Source organism: Embiotoca jacksoni, unplaced genomic scaffold, assembly GCF_022577435.1.
Source record: "Embiotoca jacksoni isolate LCO1_2020_lvr unplaced genomic scaffold, fEmbJac1.0.p SCAF_49, whole genome shotgun sequence".
Classification (NCBI taxonomy): Eukaryota; Metazoa; Chordata; class Actinopteri; family Embiotocidae; genus Embiotoca; species Embiotoca jacksoni.
The window spans coordinates 2,178,022-2,202,380 of NW_027185402.1; the positions used below are offsets into that span (position 1 = coordinate 2,178,022).

The 24,359-nt window shown below is 42.3% G+C and overlaps 1 protein-coding gene across 9 annotated transcripts in view; it reads left to right on the forward strand.

The window, feature by feature from the left end:
• The window catches only part of LOC138210886 (adhesion G protein-coupled receptor L3-like), a 153,808-nt gene that overhangs the window by 20,682 nt on the left and 108,767 nt on the right, over positions 1 to 24,359 (forward strand). The gene's annotated exons all lie outside the window — the stretch shown is intronic.

Here is a 24,359-nt window from a genome sequence, read left to right on the forward strand (position 1 = left end):
TCTTACTGTGCTGTGGCTTTTGCTGTGTAATTGATTGCCAACATTAAGGTAATATATACACAAGTTTTTGGAGGGGTTTTAACCAAGTAGTCTGAATTCAGGAAACGTAGAGCTGAAGGCTTGTGTGGAGTGAATGTACATACAGTCCACCCGAGCGGTTTTGTTGACTTATTGCAGCACTTAGAGAAGAATGAGAACTTCTATCTGAGATCTTTCTAAGCATGGTTACTCTTGCCGTTGAGGTCAAAACACCCTTGAGCACTCAGAAGGGGTGGACTTTATCTAAATTGCTTCTCGGCATTGACGTTGTCTACCTCACTTTATTTCCAAAGCTGAACATATGTCCAGCTCTTTTTTTTTTAAATTTTATTTCCAAAGCTTAAGTTCCACATTGGACACGGCCCTTTTGAGAATACTAATGGACTTTTGGGCTTTATCAAACAATTGTTCTTTGCCTTCTAATTTGGTGCCGTAGAGTTCAGATAATGAGCCTTGTGCAAAGCAGCTGATGGTTAAAAAAAAAAAAAAAGAGGTCGTTTAAAACATGTTGTGTGATAATTGATGCACCCTGTAGATCCCTTGTTCTCCCAGCCGCCCACGCAGATTGAAAATCCCTGCGGGGATGAATCAGTGGGTCCCGCTACTGTCAAGAACACAAAACTAACATTAAGTAGCATCGACGACGCTTAAAGTCGGCTGCAACCCGATTCAGAGCCAGAGCGCTCTTGGGAGAAGAAGTTGCTAAGTGGATGAACAGCGTGGGTGGGGAGGGAGGGAGGGAGGGAGGGCTCGGGTGAGAGGATCCGATGATATTTGCAGCTGGAGCGACACGGCCAGCCATTAACATGCGGAGGTTAGCACAACAAACGAACGCCACCCCCGGCCATTTCATTGTGGAGCTGTCAGAGCCGTTGCTAGGCACCTAAGCTCATCAGGGTTCAAAAGAAGATGAGAACCGAACAGAAACAATCAATTTAGTGTTCGTCTGATTAGGCATGGGCTAAAGTCAGGGCATGGATACATTTGTTTTTTTAGACTAGTCGTGATTTTAGCAGGGATAATGTGTTAATGGGAAACGATGAGATGCAAAACAGTGTCGATACATGTCTTAGTTCATCTGCAGTGTTGCTTTCGCTTTTTTTTAAATGACAACAAGCATTTTCTTTTTATTTATTGTTTTATTAGATTATCATTTTTTTCCCTCGCCACCTTGTCTGCTTTATCTGCGGTGACACAAACGCTCTCTTTCTCTCTTCACATTTTAGCTCCTTGATCTCATACTTTCCGGTTTCCTTTCTCCCTTCCCGTCGTCATTCGGTATGTTTACATGCGTACCATAACCCAGTCACTGGAAACAATCCAAACAATGTAATAGTGTCATTAAAGCATTTACATGGCTTCCAATAACCTGATTTCAACAATAATTGTGAAGTCTATGAGCTGTTTGATTTCTCGGTTAATGTGTGGAATGATGTGTTGTTGACTGCAGGAACAAGAGCGAGACAGAAAATGCCTCGATTTATTGACAGGGTTTGTTGTTGTTGTTCTTTGTAATGATGAATTTGTAAAAAAAACACAACTCATCAGCTATAAAAAAAAAATTACATTTACATCTATTACATCGGTAAACAATCGTGATTAAATTCTTTTTTTTAAGAACCATGACCAAGATATTTGTATTAAATATTGTGCTTGACAGTTGAAAAATACTCCCCCCCCCCCCCCCCCCCCCATATCACCCGACATGTATGCCAACAGCAGTAGGCTGATAGCATCAGCACAGTAAATGATCAGCACCCAAAACCACATTCTCCATCTCAAGTACTGACAGACTCTGTAGAAATCTCAGCCGGCTGGAATGATGAAATCTGTAAATCATCTTGCAGATATAAATGCCGATGGATATGAATGGTACTCTCGCTCAAGTTGTAGCTGGGGCCCTCAGGAACAGCAGGGATCAACACTCTCGCAGCAGGGCGATGACAAGATCAACCACGAGGTGTGCCGAGTCGTCTTGACTTTGTTCCAGCTATGAGCGACCACCCGCCGCGAGGGAATCATAAGCTGTGTCCCAGTTCTATGGGACATATTAATTACAAGCAGTTTTTTTTTTTTCAGTACGGAGGGTGTTGACATGGAAAAGAGACTAAATCAAGCGTGAAGATGGCTTGACGTAAACTGTCCTTCAGTACGATGAAGAAATAACAGTAAAATCAGCCCCTAAAGCATGTTTTGAAACAAGTATTAAATATTTAAAAAAAAAAAAAAAAAAAAACTTTTCGGTCGCTTCGGGAAACGGCAATGGTGTGATCGCAATAATGAATGCAAATTCAAACAGGTTTTCAAAAATGTCGCGAGATTCTTGTGATTTCTCCTCGACAGGAGCTCAGCTGAAGACGTCACGGCACAAAGTAAGCCGTTAAAAATAAAGCGTGCGTGACCCGCGTTCGTTGTGCCAGCATTTAAAGGGTTAACTGACACTTGCAATTCTGAACCTTACCAGAGAGGCGCTCTCGTGCGCGCGTGCGGCTCGAGCCCCTCTCCCTCGTCAGAAAACTCCTCGTGCCTCAAGTGAAACGGGAGCGTCACGAGCTGCCCCACTTAAGAATTTCATTTCGCCATTTAAAGATAGGTGACTTACCTAATCGGACCGTTCGATGCAATTTCGGTCTTAATTTAACAAAGAAACCCAGATTTAATAACAGGTGTAGTAATCGGAGCATTGGCAGGCCTGTGAATGCGCCGATGCTGTTTCCCACTTGTGGGACTCTGTACCCTTTTCTTTTCCCACTGGCCTGTGTACCACCTGCCTCTCTTCCTGGCGCCAGTTAAGTCACGGCGACTGGCGAGCGCGGTAGTTTGCATTCACGCGGCGTCTGAAGATGAGCCACGCTCCCGCCGGCTCAGTCTGTGCGCCGGGCTCGCATCCATCACCGGTAAATGCACAGCCGTGTCACCGGCTCGCGCGAGCTTTCAGTACACATTTTAGGCAGCTCGGTCCCGCCGCTCCGCCGGTCGCTCAAGAACGCCACATTGATATTCAGCTGTCAAACCCAAACTCTACCTGTTCCAAATTAGCCCACTTATAAAGGTATATGGAGGGCTACTTCGGTGAGGTGCCCGGTTCCATTACAGCCTTTTAAGCGAGCGTTAATAGCGCCCCGCGTCTGAGTGATAGCGCGTCACTGCGCTTGCGAGTGCTGTAATGCATCTTGAAATGCGGGTTGCCCTTGCGCCATGCTGTGACAGGGTGAAATGAATGGCTCTCTTTCATTAGCTATTCCTCTCTTTTGTGCTTTGAAACACGGTGGCTGTGCAGAACCGACGGCCTCCGCGGGGACCCGTCACCCGGAGGTAGTGCAAGCTAGATGGAGGCTGGTGATGCTGATGCCGCCGAGGATTCATTTAGAACAATTTGACGCCATTTGCATAGAGTGTGTACAGCCTGTGACTTTTGCAATCATTGCCATTCCCTTGTGGGATCTTTCTTTAACGTCTTTGGAGCTGACATGCGTTGAATCTGCCTCTCTCCAACACGTGTATGGATTTAGTGTCACTTCCCACTGTGGGAAATTGCTGGAGAGACCAGACACTTGTGCTATCAAAAAACACTGACCCTTTTCTCATCAGAGCCCCAGTGTCTCTGTCCTCCTCCTCCTCCTCCTCCTCTTCTCCTTTTTTTTTTAAATTTTTTTTTTTTATTTCTTTTTCTTTTTCTTTTATTTCGTGTGTTCCCCTTTTTCCTTTCCCCATGGCGGTGTGGCCTTCACGGCCAGTAATTACAGGCTATATCAAAGCTATATATCACCTTATATCTCGGTAGACCTCAGCAGGCACCTTAAGGGACAGCTGATAGCATTGTGGCAGGCTTGTGCATGACCCCTGAAGGAGAAAAGCAGGTCAGGATGGAGCAACTCTCTGCCTTCCAGCTCACTCACACTCACACGCACACGCACACACACACACACACACACACACACACACACACACACATGCACACACACACATGCACACACGTTCTTGTCCCTGTCTGTCCACACTGTCCTTTTTTTTATTTTTTTATTTTTTTATTTCTTTTCCTCAGCCTCCCTGGGACTCTTCACGCCTCTGTTTCATTACACTTGTCGTTTCAAAGACCAAAGAAGAACAAAACATTTTTTTTTTTTTTTTTTTGGTCTCCTATCGTTTTGTGTTTACGCGCGCGACACGACCGATGAAGGTTAATAGATATCGCAGCTTGATGAGTCTCACGAGGACGATAAAAATAAATGAAGGCAACCTGTGATTTGAACCTGCTGGCCACATGACAGCTGACATTTGACAACCTTCCTGTTAATGACGTTTATGTGGAAAACAAATGCTCCCGGGCCATTATTTACTTCATCGCACTTACTTTGGATTGCGATTTCCCTCCTGTTGGAAACATGTGTCGACGGAGGGACAAGAGTGATTGAGGGGGATAAGGAGCGGAGAGCAGATGGGAGGATCCTTTCCCCTTTGACGATGATCTTTCGCATACGTGCCCGTTCTCATTATCCTTGGCTTTTGACCTTATTTCAGAGTTGAAGGATTTGATGAGATATTTGCTTGAGCAGGAAAGTAGGATTAACGAAAGAATCCCCTTTGCTTTTGTTCCCCCCCTCCCCTCCCATCTTCATTTAAATCCCCTCATCTCAAGCAGGATATTATGAGCGTAGGTTTTAGGGGAAGAAAACACGCTCTCTGAGGTCCAGGCATTTCCCCCAATTTCCCCAAAATCATAGGCACAGACAGGAAGTTCAGACACACACTGATGATTTATCTTGCGTAGGGGTTTTAAAGTTTCCCGTGAAGTGACTTTGCTTAAAATCTGATTTGAGCGCAGCACAGTATTCTCCGTGGAGTAAACAAAGATTAGAGATTCCAGCAAACTGGAATCACTATATACAAAACAGAGACTTGGCATCTGTAATTCTAAGTAGCTTAAAAAAAAAAAAACAGGCACAGTCTTACCTGTCCTCGCCCGCCCTCAGGTCTGAGGGTGGCTTGGCGTGTACTGGACTGTGGCTATCTGCTTCACACTCTTATCCCTTGTCTTTGTTTGAGCATCAAGTGCATCAAATGTGGCTCGTACAAAACTTTGTGTTCAGACAGTAAATCACGGGGATTCAACAACAACAACAAAAATGATCAATAGTGTGCCAACATGCATTAGATTTCTTTTTGGTATTTTTCAATCAAAAGAAAAAAGAAAAGGGATAAGGTTACATCAGAGATTTTAAAAGTGCTCTCGGCGTCGTCTTCGGTATCTCTGGAGGAAACTTTTGAAAGAAAAAAAAAAAACTAAAAAAAAAAAAAAAAAAAACGAACCCAAATGATGTGATCATCATTATCTCAGCTTGGACCGGGGATAGCATTTTCAACAGCCTGCAGGATGAAGTGGGAGTGTGGGGTTTGGAAAGGAGTGGACAGAACATTTTGATGAAAGAGTTTGTCAAATTCCATTATGGGAAATGAAAGATCTGGTAGTTCTGGAGCTTGACCCAAGCCAGAGGAGGTCAGGAGATCTCACATAAAAATGCAAAAAAATGTGCTAAAGGAAGCAGAAAATCAAGCATATTATATTGCATATGATATATATTCGAATATTTGATATGACAATAGACAACTGCCACTGACATTGAAAGGGATGTTAATGCCGAGCAGATGTGTTAAGGTGACACCGTCATTGTTCATGAATCCAAAAGTCTGCAGAAACGTTTCACTTATAAAACAATGAGAGGTTAGATGAATTCCCACATACAGGTTCTGCTTTATGTTAATGGTTGAATTAGGCAGTTTTTTTTTAATAAACAGTGCTCTGTCATACTTTTTCATATAGATTGACCCACTACTGCTGCTACTTTCAGGGTTTTGAGCCCCACTGGGCCTCCAAAACAGTAGCAATGTATATTTGTACATTTAATAGGATATATTAGGTTATATGAGGGGCATATTTTACATTAATCACTTTGCAGAGTTTCTATGAGCTTTTCATTATGAGCTTTTTCTACCAGCCTTCATGTACTCATGTCGGAGTCATTGGCTTGTCTTGCTTACTCTTGGTTGGAGGCTGTTTTTCCATGATACAATTATGTGTTGCGTACCTGACAATTACCGAAACAAAAACATGACCGATGAGCACAGCAGGGGACAACTGCCTGTTGTACCAGTGTGAACAAATAGAGTGTGGTGGGAGTTTTTGCACCCAGTGTTAATATGCAAAAGGGTATTAATGAAAGCTCTGACAGAAAGGAGAAGATAAATATTCCCTCTTGTTATGAAGCGAACATGCAAAGCAATAACCACATTCAGAAGTTCTTTGGATTACTGTAGGAATTTAAACCGCCTTTCCATCTGTGCCTGTTTGCCTCCTGCCCTTGCATAACCCCCCCCCCCCCCCCCCCGTTATAAAGTTTTTAACTGGAAGAGGTTTATTTCCTCCCCGTTGTATTCTTTTCCTGCAATGCATGACATCACCTGATATTCATTATCCTGTCTCATTTCTCAGCTCTGCCTGCCTCCAACCCTTCTCCAATTGTCTTTGATAAGAACCTGCCACATTCAATTTCGGCCAATTAGTCACTGTAAATTTCAAGGTGGCAGCCTGTCGAGTCCGGGTCTCCCAAACGTGGCCATACAAGACACTCTGGTGATTAGTACGGAGACCGCAGCCCGTCTTGGCCGGTGGGAAATGTTTAAGAACGTCTCCCCGTACGGAGCGGATCGGTACCTCTCCGGAGATGGAAATAAAACAGGAGCGGATTGACACCGACCAAGCCAGTGGTTTGAATCTACCGGAACGGTGTCCATTTATGGATTCTAAGCTGAATGCCCCATAGACTTTATTATATCCTTACAAACTGAGCTTTGCTAGAGAATCCAGAAGTTTGGAAGTTTTCAGAAATGGTTTTTTTTATCCTCTTTATATTACTATCAGGATACTTGCAGTTTAAGACTTGTAGCTGTCACAATGGTGTCTCTTCAAACACGGGGTTTTATAATATGTTTGAGAAATGGAAGTAGGAGGCCTCAGTCCATTTGTCAAGTAGGGGAGTGACTTTCATTTGGATGAGTCCAAACAGTAAAGAAAGGGCTAATTCAGGCAGGAGCAGGTGGTTAATCAGACTGCAGGGAGCCGACGAGGCTTTTTGCTTCCCTCTAGCTGATATTTGCTCTTCTCTGCCCGCCACAGTCTTTTCATCCTCGTTCTTCTAGTTCTCCTTTCTTTCTTAATTGGCAGTCGGGAGTAGCCAACGTATACATATGATATCTACCGCTCTGTCTCTTTTCTTTTTGCCTTGCAGCGCTTGATCCATTTAGTTTCCCTCCAACATAGAGAGGGCATGCAGCTTTCACTGACCTTTAATAACTTTGCTGGATATTCATCATCTCTCCCCCAAGATAAAAAAAAATAAAAAAAATAACATCCTTTGATGCTGATTCATGGTTCATCTTCGGAATGAATTCCAGAGCTGCTTCTTTCTTCTTTCATCCCCTCAGTTTATCGCTTTACCATCAAAAAACAACTTTCCTCTGATGGCATTTCTTCAGTTTAACGTCTGCAGTTGTCGGGATTTCGTACACTGGATCGGATCGGAAGAAGTTGTCAGCTGAGAGACTGTAAACCAAACTGAGTCAATTGTTCAACCGATTTTACGCCAACTATCAGCTAAAATGTCTAAATGGTGGTAGAAAAGTGCAATGGGATTCAGTAGTGGGGGGAAAATAGACCTTGATTACTGAATACTGCTGCAGTTTGTCAATAAACACTTAAATTAGTCACTACTTTTATGCGAGTCTTGTAAAAGAAAATTAGGACAATGACTGCTTGTAAACGGTTGGAATTCAAGATGTACAACCATCTGAAGTCAGAGGGATGGATATTCATCTTTTGTATTTTAAAATCGTCTCACTTCGTGGCTGTAGATCCTTGTTGTAGTGATGGATTTATTCACAAACAACCAACACAAGGCCGCTAAAGAAGAACCACACAACCTCTCTGTGTGTCTATGTGAACTTCTCCCAGTTTAAACATTACAAACCATCAGGTTGAGGAGGTGGAGACTTCCAAAGGGACTCATTATTGGACATACAGCACACTTTGGAAAACAAACTCATAAGTCAGTTTCAATGTTCTCTCTTCTTTGTTCACATCACGCAATGATTTCAGGACTGTTTGTTCCCAACAGTCTTGCCTGTCTATATCTTCATCCAAAAACCGATGGTTGTGCGGGGCATCAGCTGCGTGAGTCGTCACCTTCCTTTCAACTAGTCTGGCAAAACTAGCCTTTCATTCATAGTCATGCCAAAAAAAATATGCAAATTGCAGGATAATGTTATGCGGCAGTATTATGATTGTAATAGTTTTGATTAGATTTGATAGGGTGAGCAGACAATTTATCTTTTAAGAAAAAAAATAAACAACCCACTTCGGATACTCGCGTAAACAGGATTATGTTGGGGAATTGTCAGTTTATGCAATCACATAAACAGCTTAAACAAACTGCTCGAGTCTTTTGGCAGCAGTGGCGTTACTGTCGCATATAAAAGTGAGCATATCTAATTGAATTCAACCTTATTAATCACTTAAGTGAAACAAAGGCAAACATCAAAATAATGTAATACATAATTCATTTCATTTTACTACAGAGGCAACAGGGAATTATTGTGTCGCCACATAAAACTTTCAGTATCTCTTCAAACACAAAGGCACATTACCTGCCTTCGGTGTTCCAGTATGTATTCACACGTCGACACCCTGAACCTCGAGGACAACGAGATTATTTTCACACACTGGCTTTGACAGCTGTTTAAAATGTATGAGGCCAGTAATGTGACTGGCCAGGGAGATCATGATTAATCACCACACCTCTCGTTTGTGCGTTCCACTTCATCCGGCCCGTTGGTGCATTAATGGCAATAACAACTGGCTTCAGAAAACCCCCGTTCCTGCACGTGATCCGGTGCCGGTGGTTGGGTTGGGTCACATTTTTGAGCTGGGTACGAGTACAAATTTTTAAGGCCAGCCATAAGCATGGATTAAACTCGCGTTAGTGGTCGAAGTGACTGGTAAATGTGCATTGAAGCTGGCTTCAAGAGGTCGAACTCTGCTGGGCTTTGCTGAACAGGTGTTTATCTCAGGTGTGGGCATTCCTTTAATGTCATTGACATTTAAATGCCATTTAACCAATCCCCTGCAATCCCATCCGAGTTCAGTATGACCATGTCAATCTAGCATTTCTTCTGTTAAAATATCTATTTGATCTTGTTTTTGCATGCAGCGACCTTCAACATCTCATGGCATTTAAAAACTTTGATAAACGATGTTTTCCAAGAAGTGCTTTTTGTTTTGTTTTGTTTTGTTTTTTTGAAGCTTCTGGTGATTGTTGTGTTTTCAAGGATTAGCTTTACTTTGGTCCCACAATGAGAGGGCCTCAGCTTCTCTAGCTTTGCTCCACTGCTGTTACAAGTCTTGATTCCCTAGCTTTTGTCACGTGTGTTCTGTGTTAATGTTTGTCAGATGGCTTAGCTGGCCTCGAACATTGCCTCGAAAATGACTGAGGCAGCGGCGAGGTAGTGCAGTCCATCTGAAATGATAGATGGCTCAAACTGCTCGGCTGGGAAAGCCTCCAGTCGTTGCTCAGCCCAGCATTACAAGGCCCTCTCTACCTACCTTAATCCCGCTATCTTGCCGTCTCTCTGTCTCTTTCTCTGTCCTCTCAATTACTGCTTGACTCTGAATCCCTTTTTCCCGTCCTTAGCACGCCTCTCTTCAGTGCTTCAGCTCTTCTTTTTTCACTTGAATGTTTTCTCTTTTTCTTTGTGTCTCCGTCGTATCACTGTGTTTTTTCTAATGGGCTTAGGGTGGGCATGAATGACTGCCATCCCAAATTCTCCAGTTGCGAGGGCAGGAGAAAAATCGGGATCTATATTCATGCCCTCTAACCTTGGCGAGACGAATTCAAGGCAGCGAGACAAGGAACGATTTCACCTTGTTTACTGTGTAACTCTGATGGCTGCACAGTGTTAGCACCTCAACATGGTCTCATTCACCCTCTCTCATCTACTTCCTCCATTCCATTTAGGTGAGATGATCCATCTCGAATTGTGTTTAAGATGTCTGTGACACTGCAGATTTACAATCTCCTCAAAGTATAGTAAAAAAAAAAAAAAACAAGTGTTTGTTGTTTGTTTTGTTTTTTCTAAACACAAATAGTGTTTGTCTTGGGAATGAAATGGGCACTCGGCAAAATTTGGCAGATATGGGTTAGAATTTTTGCATTGAATCATGACTTTACCAACTTTAGATCCTAATCAGTATAGAAATGGTGCAGTTATCCCTGTGTTTGATCTCTGATTGCTGGATCCACCTGTATGGTTCACATTAAATGGGAAACTAAAACAGTGTATCAATGTTTTAGCTGGAAAACTGATGACACTCTCTGGTGATCAATGTTTCATAGCGCAGTTACATAATTCTCTTTGATCTCGCCCAGGCTGCTGAATATTCACATCAGAGTTTTTACCACTTGCACTCTATACATTTCCATCACTCCATATAGAAATCTCCGCAGCGGCTTCCTATCTTGAGGGAGGTGCATGACTTGAGTTTCAACAATAGATGGATCTAATTTGACTTTCCTCGGCCCTTAAGTGACTGACATGATTTAGATTATTCTGATCATCACTGTTAATCATATTACTTTAGTCTCAGACTAATTAGCCATTTAACGACGATGATGTCCTCATTTATTGGCACTGTGTAATGTTTCCGACCTTTCACATACTGATTGTAAGTCTTATTGATGTTTTGTGACTTTAAAAAAGACATGGGTGTTACCACAGAGGCCTGGATGAGAGGATTTTACCTTGATTTTGATTTGATGTGGAATCTGAACATTTGTGACATTTTTTTGAGATAAATCTGCTTCTTATTGTGATTTTATTTTTCCTGTGTATTTATTTCTGTTGATACATTTCAAAAATATCATCAGGCTTTGTTGACAGTGACCTTGGATATCTAGCCTCATTTGTCTGTCCTATCTGGTCTGTGGGCATGTTTTGAGGTTTTGTAATTGTAAGGCTCAACTTTTTATTTATTCATTTATTTTTTATTTATTTTTAGTTTTGTGAAATTCTTTTCAATTTCATGGCAATAGAAGGAGTTCCAAAAGCATGCTTTATTGCATCTCTGCTCAAGGTCCATTTTAAAGTTTGCTCAATTGCAACAAGTCCCCCAACCCATACAACCATCAAGGTCCTTTATTCCTACCCTCCCGGTAAGGTTTAGGCACCACTTGATTAAGGTTAAGGAAGGATAATGGTTTCGGTTCAAATGATGACTTCAACTGCATTTTGCGTTAACGTTACTACTTGCTTGAAGTTAAGCAACCTTTGACGTCATGGCAACAGTAAATGCGGTTTTAAAAAACTCTCAACGAGTGGTTGGAAACTGTAAAAACACCAGTCTGCTGCACTTAAGTATGCTATTATATTGAACCATCCATCCTACCCGACTCCTCATCATCATCTGAACGTCCTGTCCTTCCTATCCTCACTTTTCCAGGACACTAGATTGTTGTTATTTATACAACCACTAGAGGTCACTTAAATGTAAAATGAACTGTGGATTGTAAAAAAAACAAAACTCCTTTCGACACATTCACACAAATGCAGATTTATATTTTTTATTTTTACATTGGACTTCTAGAACAGCCCATCCACATTGACTTAAATGATGAGGTTCAAAGCTCATTCCTAGCCTTAAAAAAAAAAGCCGAAATGAGTTGACAAAACAATTTCACCAAAAGGTCATTTCAGCGGATGTTTTGGAGCTTTTCATCAAATCACGTGATCTTGATGTCAATTACTGATATAATCATTTACTTTTTCAAGTCTCATTGCTTTCTACTTTTGAAAAACACATCATTTAAATTCAGTACCCGGCAGATCAATTGTGCAGTAAACTGAAGATCCGTCGCTTCACCTCAGTCGACTCATTTTCAGCGGCACACGCACATGTTCCCGTGGAGGGTTTTGTCTGTGTCTGGAGTGGCCTCTTCTACTGGCCCCGTACTTACTTGTGAAAGCTAATTATGCCGGGTTATTTTCTGACCAGGGAGCATGTCAATATTACACAGTGGGAGAGCTCCATGCTGCATTCTTATTCATGAGCCTTAATTCCATCAATGGCCTGCTCAGCCAGCGGGCTGTGCTCGCTCCTTACTGTGGTGTGATTTTAAGGAAAGTGCTTATAGCTGCCACAGAGTGACGCTACGCTTCAAATGAGTGCAACGTATAGCCCCGCCCGCTCCCCATTTGCTCGGAACATATTCAAAAGTGCTGCATATTAAAGCAGGAGGGAGCCTTTTGGGAGTTTCTGACATGGACCTAATTTTCTCATGTACATGTTCATTGCGATGCGGGTTGCAGAGGGTGGAAGATGTATGGCTGTGGTGGAGGTTGTGAGCCTCCTCTTCGGTACCTGGCAGTGGTAATGTATGTGTCTGTGCAGTGGTGCAGCAACGCTCTTCTGGATTCAGTCGTTATTTGACCAGGTAATTCCCACTGAGATTAAGAACTCATTTTCGAGAGAGACTTGAGCACACAGAATTCTTTTCATTTAATTCTCTCTTTTGATTTCGTTGTATTTGATTATTCAAATTAGGATTATTGGATGTCATTTGAGGTAAAGGTCTGTGGCTGTATTCTGGGAGGGAGTGTTTTCTTCGTTGGAGAAGGACAGCGAGGGAAGCAGCAGAGATCCTTCATCTGAATTGCCACCTTTTTTCTCCTCTTCCCCCGCTGATAGTGTCGCCACACAATCAGGTTTCACATGTCACCTTGAAAAGTTGATGGGATTTACTATACGTCCACCGTACCCTGATACCGTTGCTTATAAGTCTCTTCACTCGCAGCTCGGATGTTTGTTGGCGTTTGATTCATTACGGGTTCAGAATTTGAATTTGTCTCGTCAGGGATCTTTCAAGGATTTACGAAGGTGTCTTCCAGGCTGCTGCTATTGGCCACTGTTTGTGTATTTAAGGGTAACACTATCCCAAATGTTTTCAGCTACGTTCAAACCCGGAGAAGAAGAGAATTTTGGTTAACGGCTGGTTTCATTAGGTCGCTAGCTTCATATCGACTTTACCCATGCTACTTGGTATTGGTTCAGGGTAACCATGGGAAAGACTAGATCATTCGGACCGGCAAAAAAAAAAATCGCTGGCGAATACCGTGACTAAAGACTGGATTTTCATGGGGCGGAGTCACACTTCCATTTCACCGAGACTTGTGTCTAACACGGCCAATAAAACAAATTTATTATAGGTACCATTCTTACATACAGTTCATTTAAATACAAACATAAAAAGTTCTGATTAGAATTAAGCTTGTTGTTTTGTCCACCTTTGACCTGGCCCTACTATCTCATTCTATTCTGGCATGTATTGAGCAATTTCAAGAGAGTACCGGTCAGCTGCTCCTTTTGTTTGTACATCTGAGGTCTTCCTTTTGATGCGAGTTTCCTATGAAAGAGGGGAGAGTTTTCCAAGCAGCCAGTTGTCTGCTGTCAGTATATTTAATAAAATATGTTGATTCCAGCTGGGAAATACATAGAATACAGGCACACAACTAGACTACAAGCAATAAAAGATGGTAGAAAACATTATTCACCAATAGCATAGCTTCTTTCGTATGAAACCAAAGCAATTTAAAAAGTATGATTTATGAGTAAATACAGGACATTTGAACTGCTGATATCATCAATGTTAGTGCTGTTATTGTGAATAAGAGTCTAAAAGGAATGCTTTGCATATTTTAGTATTCTTTTATAATTGCTGCCCTTGAAACATTTTCTATTCAGGTCACTCCCTGTATGTCATAACTGTCGTGACAGGTTTTAAATGCATTGCACCAATCACTGTCAGGAATACTGTGGAATAATTTAGCAGCTATTAATACTAACTTAGAAATTAGATTTGTTACGGATAAAAAGTCGGTATAGTTTTTTGGAAGGACACCCTGTTTTGTAGGCAGAGTGGAACAATGATTGTTCTGCAATTACTGTTGTTCTAATCTGATGAATTATCATCATTTACCTTCAAACTACTTGTAAGCATGTCATGCTGAGCTCCTGTCCTTCCATATGAATGCTGTATTTTTATGTCTGCTGGGTCTGTAGAAATGCTGGTCCCATTTTCCTCTCAATCGATCACTGAAGAGCTGGTCTTTTTGGACGCATTCGTCAATGGGCCTGGACAAAAGCGACACCAAGGGAGGTTTACGCTGTGGCATTGGAAACCATGGCAACAGAGCACGGTTTGAACTTGAGACGTCTTCGTGACAAGCAGGGAAGGTTAAGCCCAAAGTTAGCTTTCCTCCCCACTAATCCTGCTTTGTGAGACGGGCCTCGGGTCATAATAGATACCAGAAAATGATGGAATTAGGTGAGGAAAACACATTTTATGTTCCGTACAACAGCACGACAAAGTGGGGATCCAACAAACTGTCTTTCTTTTTTTCTTTTTTTTTTTTCTTTTCTCAAAGTGCTTTGCAATAAATCTTCCGCCATAAACAGACGTTGACACCAAATACATACCGGAGTTGGGAAACAAACCGAGCAGAAACAAACAAGACAGGATGACACACTCTAGACTTTGTTTTCCACCAGAATGAGACTCCCCTCCCCCCCCTCCTCTGGCGGTATCTCAAGAGACCTGTTGGTATGGAAGAGAAGTTAAAAGACAGCTAAATATCTTGGCTTCCCTTGACAAATTCAGTGGGACAGGGGTGCAGCGGGGTGAAATACAAGGAATGCCTTGTCACCTCTTCCACTACAAGAAAGGGCCAGAACTATATCACTCTCAGTACTTATTGTTCCCTCCTTATTCGCCTTGCTTGAACTCCTGGACTGTGAAACGCAAGCTCTGCATAAATCTGACCCAGTCACACCGAGTGAATTAAAGCTACAGAGGAAGGTGTTATTAAAATAAAGAGCCTGTAAAGTCTCTGCGCAAAAAAGAACAGAAAATTAACTATTGTGCTTAAAAACTGAGTTGATTAATAGGTTAGTTCATCCATAGGAATTACTGTTATTACTATTTTTTTTTTAAGCAAATGGGCTTCTCAAATATAAAGACTCGCTTCTTTTAGAGATAAATTTAATACCTTTCGGGGTTTTTTTAAAGAAAAAAAAAACACTCGTATATCACTAGAAACCTTCAATGGGCTTTTTTTTTTGTGATCCCGTTTGCATTTTATAGACCAAAGATTTTTAAATCATAAAATGTGCCTCCCGGGAGAGTACAGAAGAGATGGGAGGTCACGACTTGAGTCACATCTCAGTCAAATCTGAACACTGAGACATGACACGTACACTTGTAGATTAGATGTGACTCAGACTTGGCTAGGAAATCATTATCTTCAATGTCCATCAGAAAAAAACAGAAAATCTGGGTAGAAATGAGTCAATGAGACAATTCATAAAACTCCAGAACTTTCCTGAGAATTATCAACATTTTCTCTTTTCTGTCATTCAGTAATAACTATCTGTAATTTCATGGATACCATCCAAAAAGGAACCGCTAATAAGTTAGTCGTCTTAGTTTTAATGATGCCAGTGTGCACAAATGTAAAAAAAAAAAAAAAGTGTTGAGTGTCAGATAAAAAAAAAAAAAAAAAAAAATCCCAGTTAAAGACAAAACAGTTGTGACGAATTGAATAACAAAATGGACGGAATAATCAGTCATGACAGAATATCAATAACCAATATGATTGGTGCATCTTTCACTGACCCACGTGCATGTCACTTTCTACTCAGACTAAAGTTGTACATCGTGACTGACGGTACCTGGGGCTTATTGACACAGAGGAAACGAGAGAGTTCAGTCAAGCCCAAGCTTTTAATCCCAACCATGCATCCTTCAGGCAAAATCCTTAAGACCCGTGGTGATTTCCCGCATGCCAATGCAGCCCTGGACCCTTGCCGAGCTATTGACGCCTGACCCCTCCTGTATCGAGCACCGAGGTTACTCATAACCCCTGCTCGTCTTTCATTATTGAGATGTGAATGAGGAAGGTCGGGGTGGGGGGATGGGGGCGGGGCTCTCATCGATCGGTCAACACAGGAATATTTGATTGTCGCTCGGGCGGCTCTGCCAAGACACTCTTCTTCATTGCAACAAAGGTGGCCATTTTGAATGCAGGAAGAGGTTGACGTGAGCGTGTACAGTAAGCATGCAGCTCTGAATGGCTGGTTACAGTCCTGCAAGGTCACACTCGGTCTCTTTCACACCTCTTTTCCTTTAAGGATTACGAGACATGCGGTTGCACGGAGAGGTTTGTTTACAGTAAACCTCACGGCTCGTATAGATAGAGTGGTTTGTTATTAGAGGCGCCTTTCTATCCCATTGTCGTAGGAGGTAATTAGCAGCTAAACGCCCTCCTAGAAGCTAGAAACACTGTGAGTGACCGTTAGTGAAGCAATGCGTTTTTTAGGCTTTGAAAAAGGGCTTTGAAGAAAGAAAGCCCTGGAAGCACATGCTGGCCCAAGTCGGACATTGGAAGTTACCATGGTGACAGTCACTGGAAATGAAAAATCTGTGCTTAAAGGCAGGCCTTGGTGTTTGTGTGTGTGTGTGTGTGTGTGTGTGTGTAAAAGTGTGTATGTCTGTGTGTGCACGCGCTTGGGAAAGTGAGAGAGAAAGACGGGGTGGTTCAGAGATACAGTGTGCTTATTGATTTGTGTGTAGATTATAAATACAGCAAATGGATCGTTACTCTATTTGAGTTTTGATGTATTTTTTTTATTTTTTTTTAAACGTTTTGTTTAGTCAAACCTCAGAATTTCTTCCAATTTTCCAAAACAGAGATTGAATAACGGGTCCAGAGAAAGGATTAGCACCTTTTTTTGTTGTCGCTGGGCCGTGCATGCAGCCACATAAGCTCCCCAGAAGCACTCCTTTGACTCGAACCAGCAGCAGACGTCGCGCTTTGTGCGTAACAAACGGCACTTGATGCCTCGAGAAGTCAAACCGGCGGCGTCTCTGCCTCTCTGTTTTCATTCCCCCTCCCATCCCTCTGAAGGCCGGCGCAGCGGTGGCACCGCTGGGTGTCTGGCCGAAGAATCGGACGCTCGCCGAGATGCTCTTGAGACGGGCTTAGGATTTCGGCAGGATCGGTTCAAAGGCTGACCTTGGTCAACCATCACGGGGGGCCTGTCACTGAAATATTTCACAGGGTATCCCTTTATGTTGGAGAAGCGGTATATTGAGTCCGTGCACGCATGTTGCGCGTTTGCGTGCACACTCCCTTGCCTGCCTGCGGAGGTGCTAGCGATCATACTGGCATCATTTAAATCCAAGCTCTGATACACGTGTGTGCGCACAACCGCACACCCGTCAGAAATCTTCACACTTTGCACATCAAATCATCGTTTTTCTTCAATATGTGACACATCAATATCCATGTGACGGTGCTTGTAAAAAAAAATATGACCCAATCCTCACTTTTACACATTCCCCCTGGAATGAGGCGTACCCTAAAATGGGTCTACGGGCTGGAAGTCTCATGGGGGGGGGGGCTCGCTGGAAGATAAATCAAGCGTCACCAGGAAGATATGGAGCAGCATCATTTGTTGGCAAGAATAGAAAAATTCATCCCGGAAATCGTAAATCATTAGACGGGCAGGCCCCTGTGAATAAGCATCACCCACCAAACAAATTGATTTGTAAAGTTACTGCACATTTCAATCCTTCCCTTCAGCCTCCTTACAGGCACCTGGAGAGACGCGGTGGGCGTGATGATTTGCATACAGCACACGCACCCGGTGATTAGGCCTGTTTTTGACAGTCACAGATACTTAAATCATAAATTAAGCTGTATTTTTGTTTTGTTTACTTTATATAAAGGAGATGTAATCAAATATTTTGTTGTGAATATTGGTGGCAGCTGGACAGATTTATGTTTTGGGCATTGATTGGGGGAAAAAAAAAAGAAGAAAGTTTTCCAATCACTGCCTATTCGTCCTGTAGCGGCAGATCTCGCAACGCGTTTTAATGATCCATTGCTCTCTCTAACTTTTCTTTTGACTTTGTAATATTCCTCCTCGAAACAGTGTCTGATGCGTCCTGACAATGTAAAGCCTCACAGGCAATTGACATGTTACTTACTGATCAGAACTGAGAGAAACTGTCCTCTTGGGAGACGATCAGACGAAGCCGTACACAGCGTCTCATGAACTGTCACGCGCGGTGTGTCGAGTTGTCAGTCTTCCGTGGCAGAAGTCCCCGTTGCCTGGTTTTAACCGAGCACAGTCGTGGCACAGTCGCACAAGTGCTCAGGCTGGCATGTTAATTAGCCACCGTCATAGCTGTTGCATCATGTAAATCATATATGACACGATTTGCGCAGCATTTCTGCTTCACAGTCATTCGATAGCAGCCGTTTTCTATATGGAAATGTATTATTTCAATAAACATTAGTGGTGGATTTAGTTCATTCACAGGATAAAACAACAAAAAAAGTGCAGACAATGCATTATTTATTGGAATTTCCACTCTGGCTGCAAGGCTGTGGTTCAATGTGTGTGTGTGCGCGTGTCTGTGAGAGAGCTATTTAAACTAATATTGGCAAGGCTCGGAATCACTATCAAGTTTAAACAAAATATTGTTCTTTTCTTCTTTTTCTTTTTTTTGGAGCCGAGCAATTTTCAAGATGCCTATCTCCAGACATCCAAGGAAATGGCTGCGGGTTATTCCGCCGAGTTTATCTTCCCCCCCCTCTTTTTCGAGACAGACACTCATGTCCGCGCTCCAAAAAGACCACTTGCTGTGTCCCCGCCTTGGAAGCAGAGATAAGCTGTACATGTAAATGCATTATGAAAAGGCGTCGGCCCTTCTGACAGAGCGGATTCATTACAGAGGCGCTATTGTCTTCAAAAGAATGGCTCGACCAGTGTGTGAAAGAATACAATTAAATAGCAGCAATATGAACTTTAACACTCATCTAAATTAATTATCATACAGGGCTGGGATTTTTTTGTGTGTGTGGAATTTAAGCAATACGTTGGTAGGATAAACTCGAAACCGATATTCCCTTATAAAAAAAAGAGGGATTTATTTGGGTCACAATTTTTCTTCTTCTCCTTTTTCTCCAAATGTGGGCGCGTTTTACTCTCCAGCGTGGGCCAAATTTAAACTTTAATGGGATTTTGGTATGCACAGTCAGATGGATGTCTCCAGCATGTGCAGAATCACGGATTGACCTTTCAGGTGGAGAGAAAAATTGCATCATCTAATACCTGTTGTGGCACATAAGTAGATGGATTAATTTCAAAGAGGCCGGCTGGGCGTGTTTGATCTGTCTTCAGCAGGATTTCTGCTCCTTCAAAATATCAAGAAGAGGAGTCTTGTTTAAAAAAAATTCTGCGAAGGGATTTCTATGGTTCTTTGTGATGTGTACTTTCGCTCAACTTTTGTCCCTGTATTTCATCCAAAGATGAAGTGTTTGGTGTTCTTCACATGCTTAATCCATATGTTCAACACAAGGAACTTACTTTATTTTCATGTACATTCACTACGCTGCAGATTTTTTTTTTAAATTTTTTTTTTTTAATTTCCCTTTGCTTTAGCGCTCTACTTACTTGTAGAGTGGTTTGGAAGCTGTTAGGTTGACGTAAAAGCTCAAAAGATTGTCTTCCTTTCAAGCATTGACTTACTCCAGCATAGTTGTTTTTATGTTTCCAAGAACTAGGAGTTTTCTCGGTTTTGGTCACAGTCACTGGTGCTGCAAAGTGGTGCAGCCATTTCCTCTGTAAGACAATTTAACTGCTTGTTAAAAAAAAAAAAAAAAATGTTTGTTATTCATCAGTTAAATTGTCCACCGTGTCCTTGGTCCAAAGGACAAAATTGTGTTGCAAAAACAAACTTTTTTGAGTTTTTGTGAACCTGAAGGTCTTTACGCACCGGGGGTGTGACGAATCATGCAAAACAGTAGGAGGCGAATATTTACCATCAGAACAATTCACAATTCACACCGGCAGCAAATTCATGTCACCTCATTTTTCATCAAAACAATAGATTCAAAAATATCTTTTTTAAAAATCAGCACAGATGGTATTACGGTATTAAGATAAACTACAGAAGGAAAACTTCAATTCTGTCGTAAACGTTCGTTCCTTTTTCTTTTAAACTAACACAGAGATGCTTTAACGTGACGTGTTGATGCGCCGTGTCGGGATGATCTGCAAATTCCTCTTCACGTGTGCATCGAATGCAGCATCGAAATGAATATCCTTCCCAATCGAAAACTATGACGGTCACGATACCAGAAATGTATAATGTAATTGGTCGATGCCTTTTTTTGCAGCGTGAAAACCAAAAATACAACGTGTTGCTTTTTTTGCCGCACAATAGTCGCATCCTGTGTGAAAGTATTCATGACAACAACAACAGTTCAAAAAACTACATTGGCCTGTGAATTAGTCGCACAAACAAAATGTCCCCCAGTGTCTAAAGGCCTTGATAGACAACAAAGAAATTGAAAGCGGAGATATGACAGAATATCTTTTAATTATGAAATCGGTGCTTAAAAGATTGATCAGCTGAAGTAGACACATATTTGACACAAGATGCAAAATAAAAGACAAACACCGAAAGCGAACTCCCTCATGTCTCCGTTTTGCTACATTCAGGTTGTAAATTACTGATGAAGGACTGAACACTGGCAGCTTAAAATTGTCACGACTGCTGCTGTTGACATGAGTCTTGGCCCAGCAGGACTTTTTGCCACAGAGTCGTTGAATACCAAATATTGACGGCGTGCGAAAAACACCCTGGATGCATGCTTTTGAAATAAAAGAAAGTGGAGAGAAAACACGATTTTGAGGCAGGATTTCTTGGTGTTGGTAAGTGGGCGAAGGTAGAGACAGAACAAATCTGCGAAGGAGAACCATGTGACCATAATTCAGATTTATTTTTTCCACACGTATTATCATGAGCCATAAATATGCCCAATCTCTCTTCTTGGTTTGCAGAATGTTATTTTAGTCGTCACCTCAGCTGAAGCGCCGACTTGAACACAGCTACACCGGAAAAAGCACATGTTTATCAAGCTGAGTTTGTGCTTGTACTTTAGGCTGTTGGATTACTGCCAAGCAGAGGACTTCGCAGATGAATCCATATGTCTCCCCCATCCATAAACTCTTAGTGTGAACTTGTATCCTTAAAATACTCATGCAGTCTGCAATCTCCAGTCGTTGATCATCTCCCCACATCCAAACGCAGCGCTTCAGTGCCACTGTACGTTTTTTTTCTCTTTTTTTTTCTGGCTTGTTGTTGCATTGGGATGAACTGCGGCTTATCTTCCAAATACAATATTAGAGAGAGGGAAAAGTGTGTGATGTAAAATCTTATGAAAGCTACTAATCTGTGTGAATGGCTGAGAGGGATTATGCTTGTCAGGAGGAAGAGAAATGAGCTTGAGATGCTCATTTTTTTTTTGGGGGGGGGGGTGGTGGGGGTGGATAGCATTGAATTTATGTAAGCAGTGGAAGGAGTTCATGAGAGATGATCAATCTTGACCTTTGTTTGACCAACCCTAATGAAAGTCTTATTCCATACTTAATAGACCCTGATAAAGGTCATTCATATAGCTCATGCACATAAACACTCCTTCTTCCCTATGCTGAACAGTCTCTCGGCTCTTTATTCATTTCTGCTTAGTTCCACGTAGTTAATCCTATAAAAAAAAAAGAAATATGGCTGATGTTTTGTTGCCCGTAGTGTTGTGCGCAGTCTGTCGGAGCTTGACGATTTCTTTTAGCACGTTGCTGCTGCCACCCGGTAGACGGGCCCCGCTGCAGTGTGTTAATCTTAAATGCGGCCTTCATTATCTGTGACTCGTTACACTGATCGATCATCTGTTGAATATGAAGGTGCACGCCTGAAGATGTTCACCCGTGTTTGTGCAGTGCTCAGTGTCGCGAGCTTAAACGCTCGAGAACAGTGAGCTCCTTCGGCAACGCATTTGAAATGCTCCATGCCCACGCTCAACCATTGTGTTCATGGTGTATACATTCATTCCACATCTTCCTCCTCTGTTTCTTAATCCGTGTTGAGCGTCTTTCTTGATGTTTTGAAAACAAAGTCTGCAGCTTGAGAATAAAGATTTGTCAGCTTTATTTGTTAGCGCTATTATAGATAATTGATCGCCTTTTAGTGCATAGATCATACACTGAATATGAAAATGGACGTAGTCTCCAGGTCTGAGAAGTGAAGCCAGTGCAGAAGTGTCTTAAAGTGCAATACCACTGAGGGCCACTAGGGGCGGGTCCCAAAAAAAACAACCTCTTGCTTTAATAAGACGGCTTCAAAAAGCATTAACTTCTCTCATGAAATACAAAGTCAATCATTTTTTTCTCCCCACAAGTAATTTTGGAGTCATTAGCGAAATTGACTCCTTCTGATCAGTGTTCTGATCGTATTTCTGAAAATAGTTCCATAATTAATTCCATATTAAGCCTCAAAAAGCGGTATCTTTTGGGGGAAACCTGCTTTGATTAACATGACTGAGGTGCAGTCAGATTGCTGGTAAAGGTGGACGTTTCCTCGGTTCTCAATCAAATCCACCTTTTGCTCTCCTCAGCTCCACCTCGTAATCCAAAAAATAATTCCTTCGGGCTCTAAAACAATCAAGATGGCGGCGGCCGAAGTGCCTGCCTCCGGTCTTCTAAATGGCACTTCACAAAGTGATTGGTGATGTCGTGTTGGGTTGCCACTTGACGCCGAGATTTTTAATGTCAAGAGCAGATCTTTTGAGTCTATTCACTCCTCAAATATTTGAGGTTTAACAAAAACTTCTACCAACTAGTGGAGCCCAAGGAGCTCTTACTTCAGACTGCAATGATAGAACCGGTCAGCTGTTGCAACACAGTCATTACACAGTGTGAAGCATTGGGCTGCTTGTCCCAACAGGTACAGAGTGGAGATGATTAGAGAGGACTGGCTGCCAGGAAAACTTACGGTGTGCAAGTTGAAGGAATCTTCAGGCCTCGCAGTTGATTCTTCAAGTCAAACAGCTCGGTTTGTGTTTGTTTTTAGGTTTAAGGCTATTTTACACAGACACTGAAGTAACTCGGAATAACCGGACAAAGATATAAATATTCTACAGCAGCTCAACGACAGCAAACGTAATGCATCTGCTCCTTAACAAGCGTCTCTTTGTGAACAACGGGCTTCCACAGCAACTTTAACTACTAATTGCTCTTCCTGCAGGGGCAGGCTACGCCGCTCAACTCTCAACTAGCTCTTTTGAATATTTCCTGGTTTCATTCATAATCCAAATGCGCAGCGCTCAAGGCCGCCGCTTCCCGTCTTCACGTTATGTTTCCCAGAGGTTTTCGTTGGAGTATTTAAAGGTTTTTTTTTTTTTCGTTGCTGCACTGGGAGACAGGCCGGATGAGAAAAGATGGATGCTGCGGCATGCAGCTGGGAAAGATAATGAATGAAGTCGAGCGTGGGTGGCGAAAACCATCACTGAAGCGTAATGGGTCCCAACAGAGGGACGGGGATATTGACCTGTCCGTCACACAGCCCCCCCCCCCCCCCCCCCCCCCCCGCCTTTCCATTTCCTTCCCATCCCTTTCTTACAAATACAAACTCTCACAAGTGTGTACACAGCACACATCGGCAAACAATAGCACCGCGCACTCTGTCTCGGCGCGCACACGCACGTCCCTGAAGCACCTCGTGCAACGTTTTGTCCTCTTCGCACGAGAGCTAATACCGACGTGTGAGTTTCTTAGGTGAGACGTGATTTTCTTTTGAAAGCAAAAAATGGGAGAGTTAGCGCTCCCTGACAGAGACGGTTTCATCCAATATACATGAACTGTGGAGGAACTGTGAAATGTCCCCCTCAACGCTGAACGCCAGCTGAACCGTTTCCCTTGTAATTTGACTTACTTCAGGCAAAATTCTTCATGTATTGTATGGAAAATCACTCAGAGCGATTTCTGGAAGCAGATTCAGCAAAGCTATTTTTTTTTTTTTTCCCTCCTGAACTTTTTAAAAGCAGGCGAACCTTTCTCTCCTTCCGCTTGGTTGATATTTCCCTCCTCGTATAAATCACTTGAGTTGTGAAAGGGAACAGTGGTGCACACCAATTCTCTTTTATTACTCTCCAACGTGGTCAAATCTGTCTCGCTTTGACAGCAGCCGCTGTCTTAGACCACTGTCTGTTTCAGTTTTCCCTTTTTCTTTCCTCGATTAATTTGTTCACCCGTTCATCCATCCAGTCATTGATTCATCTATTTATTATTTGTCCTGTGTCAAGGGTCAATA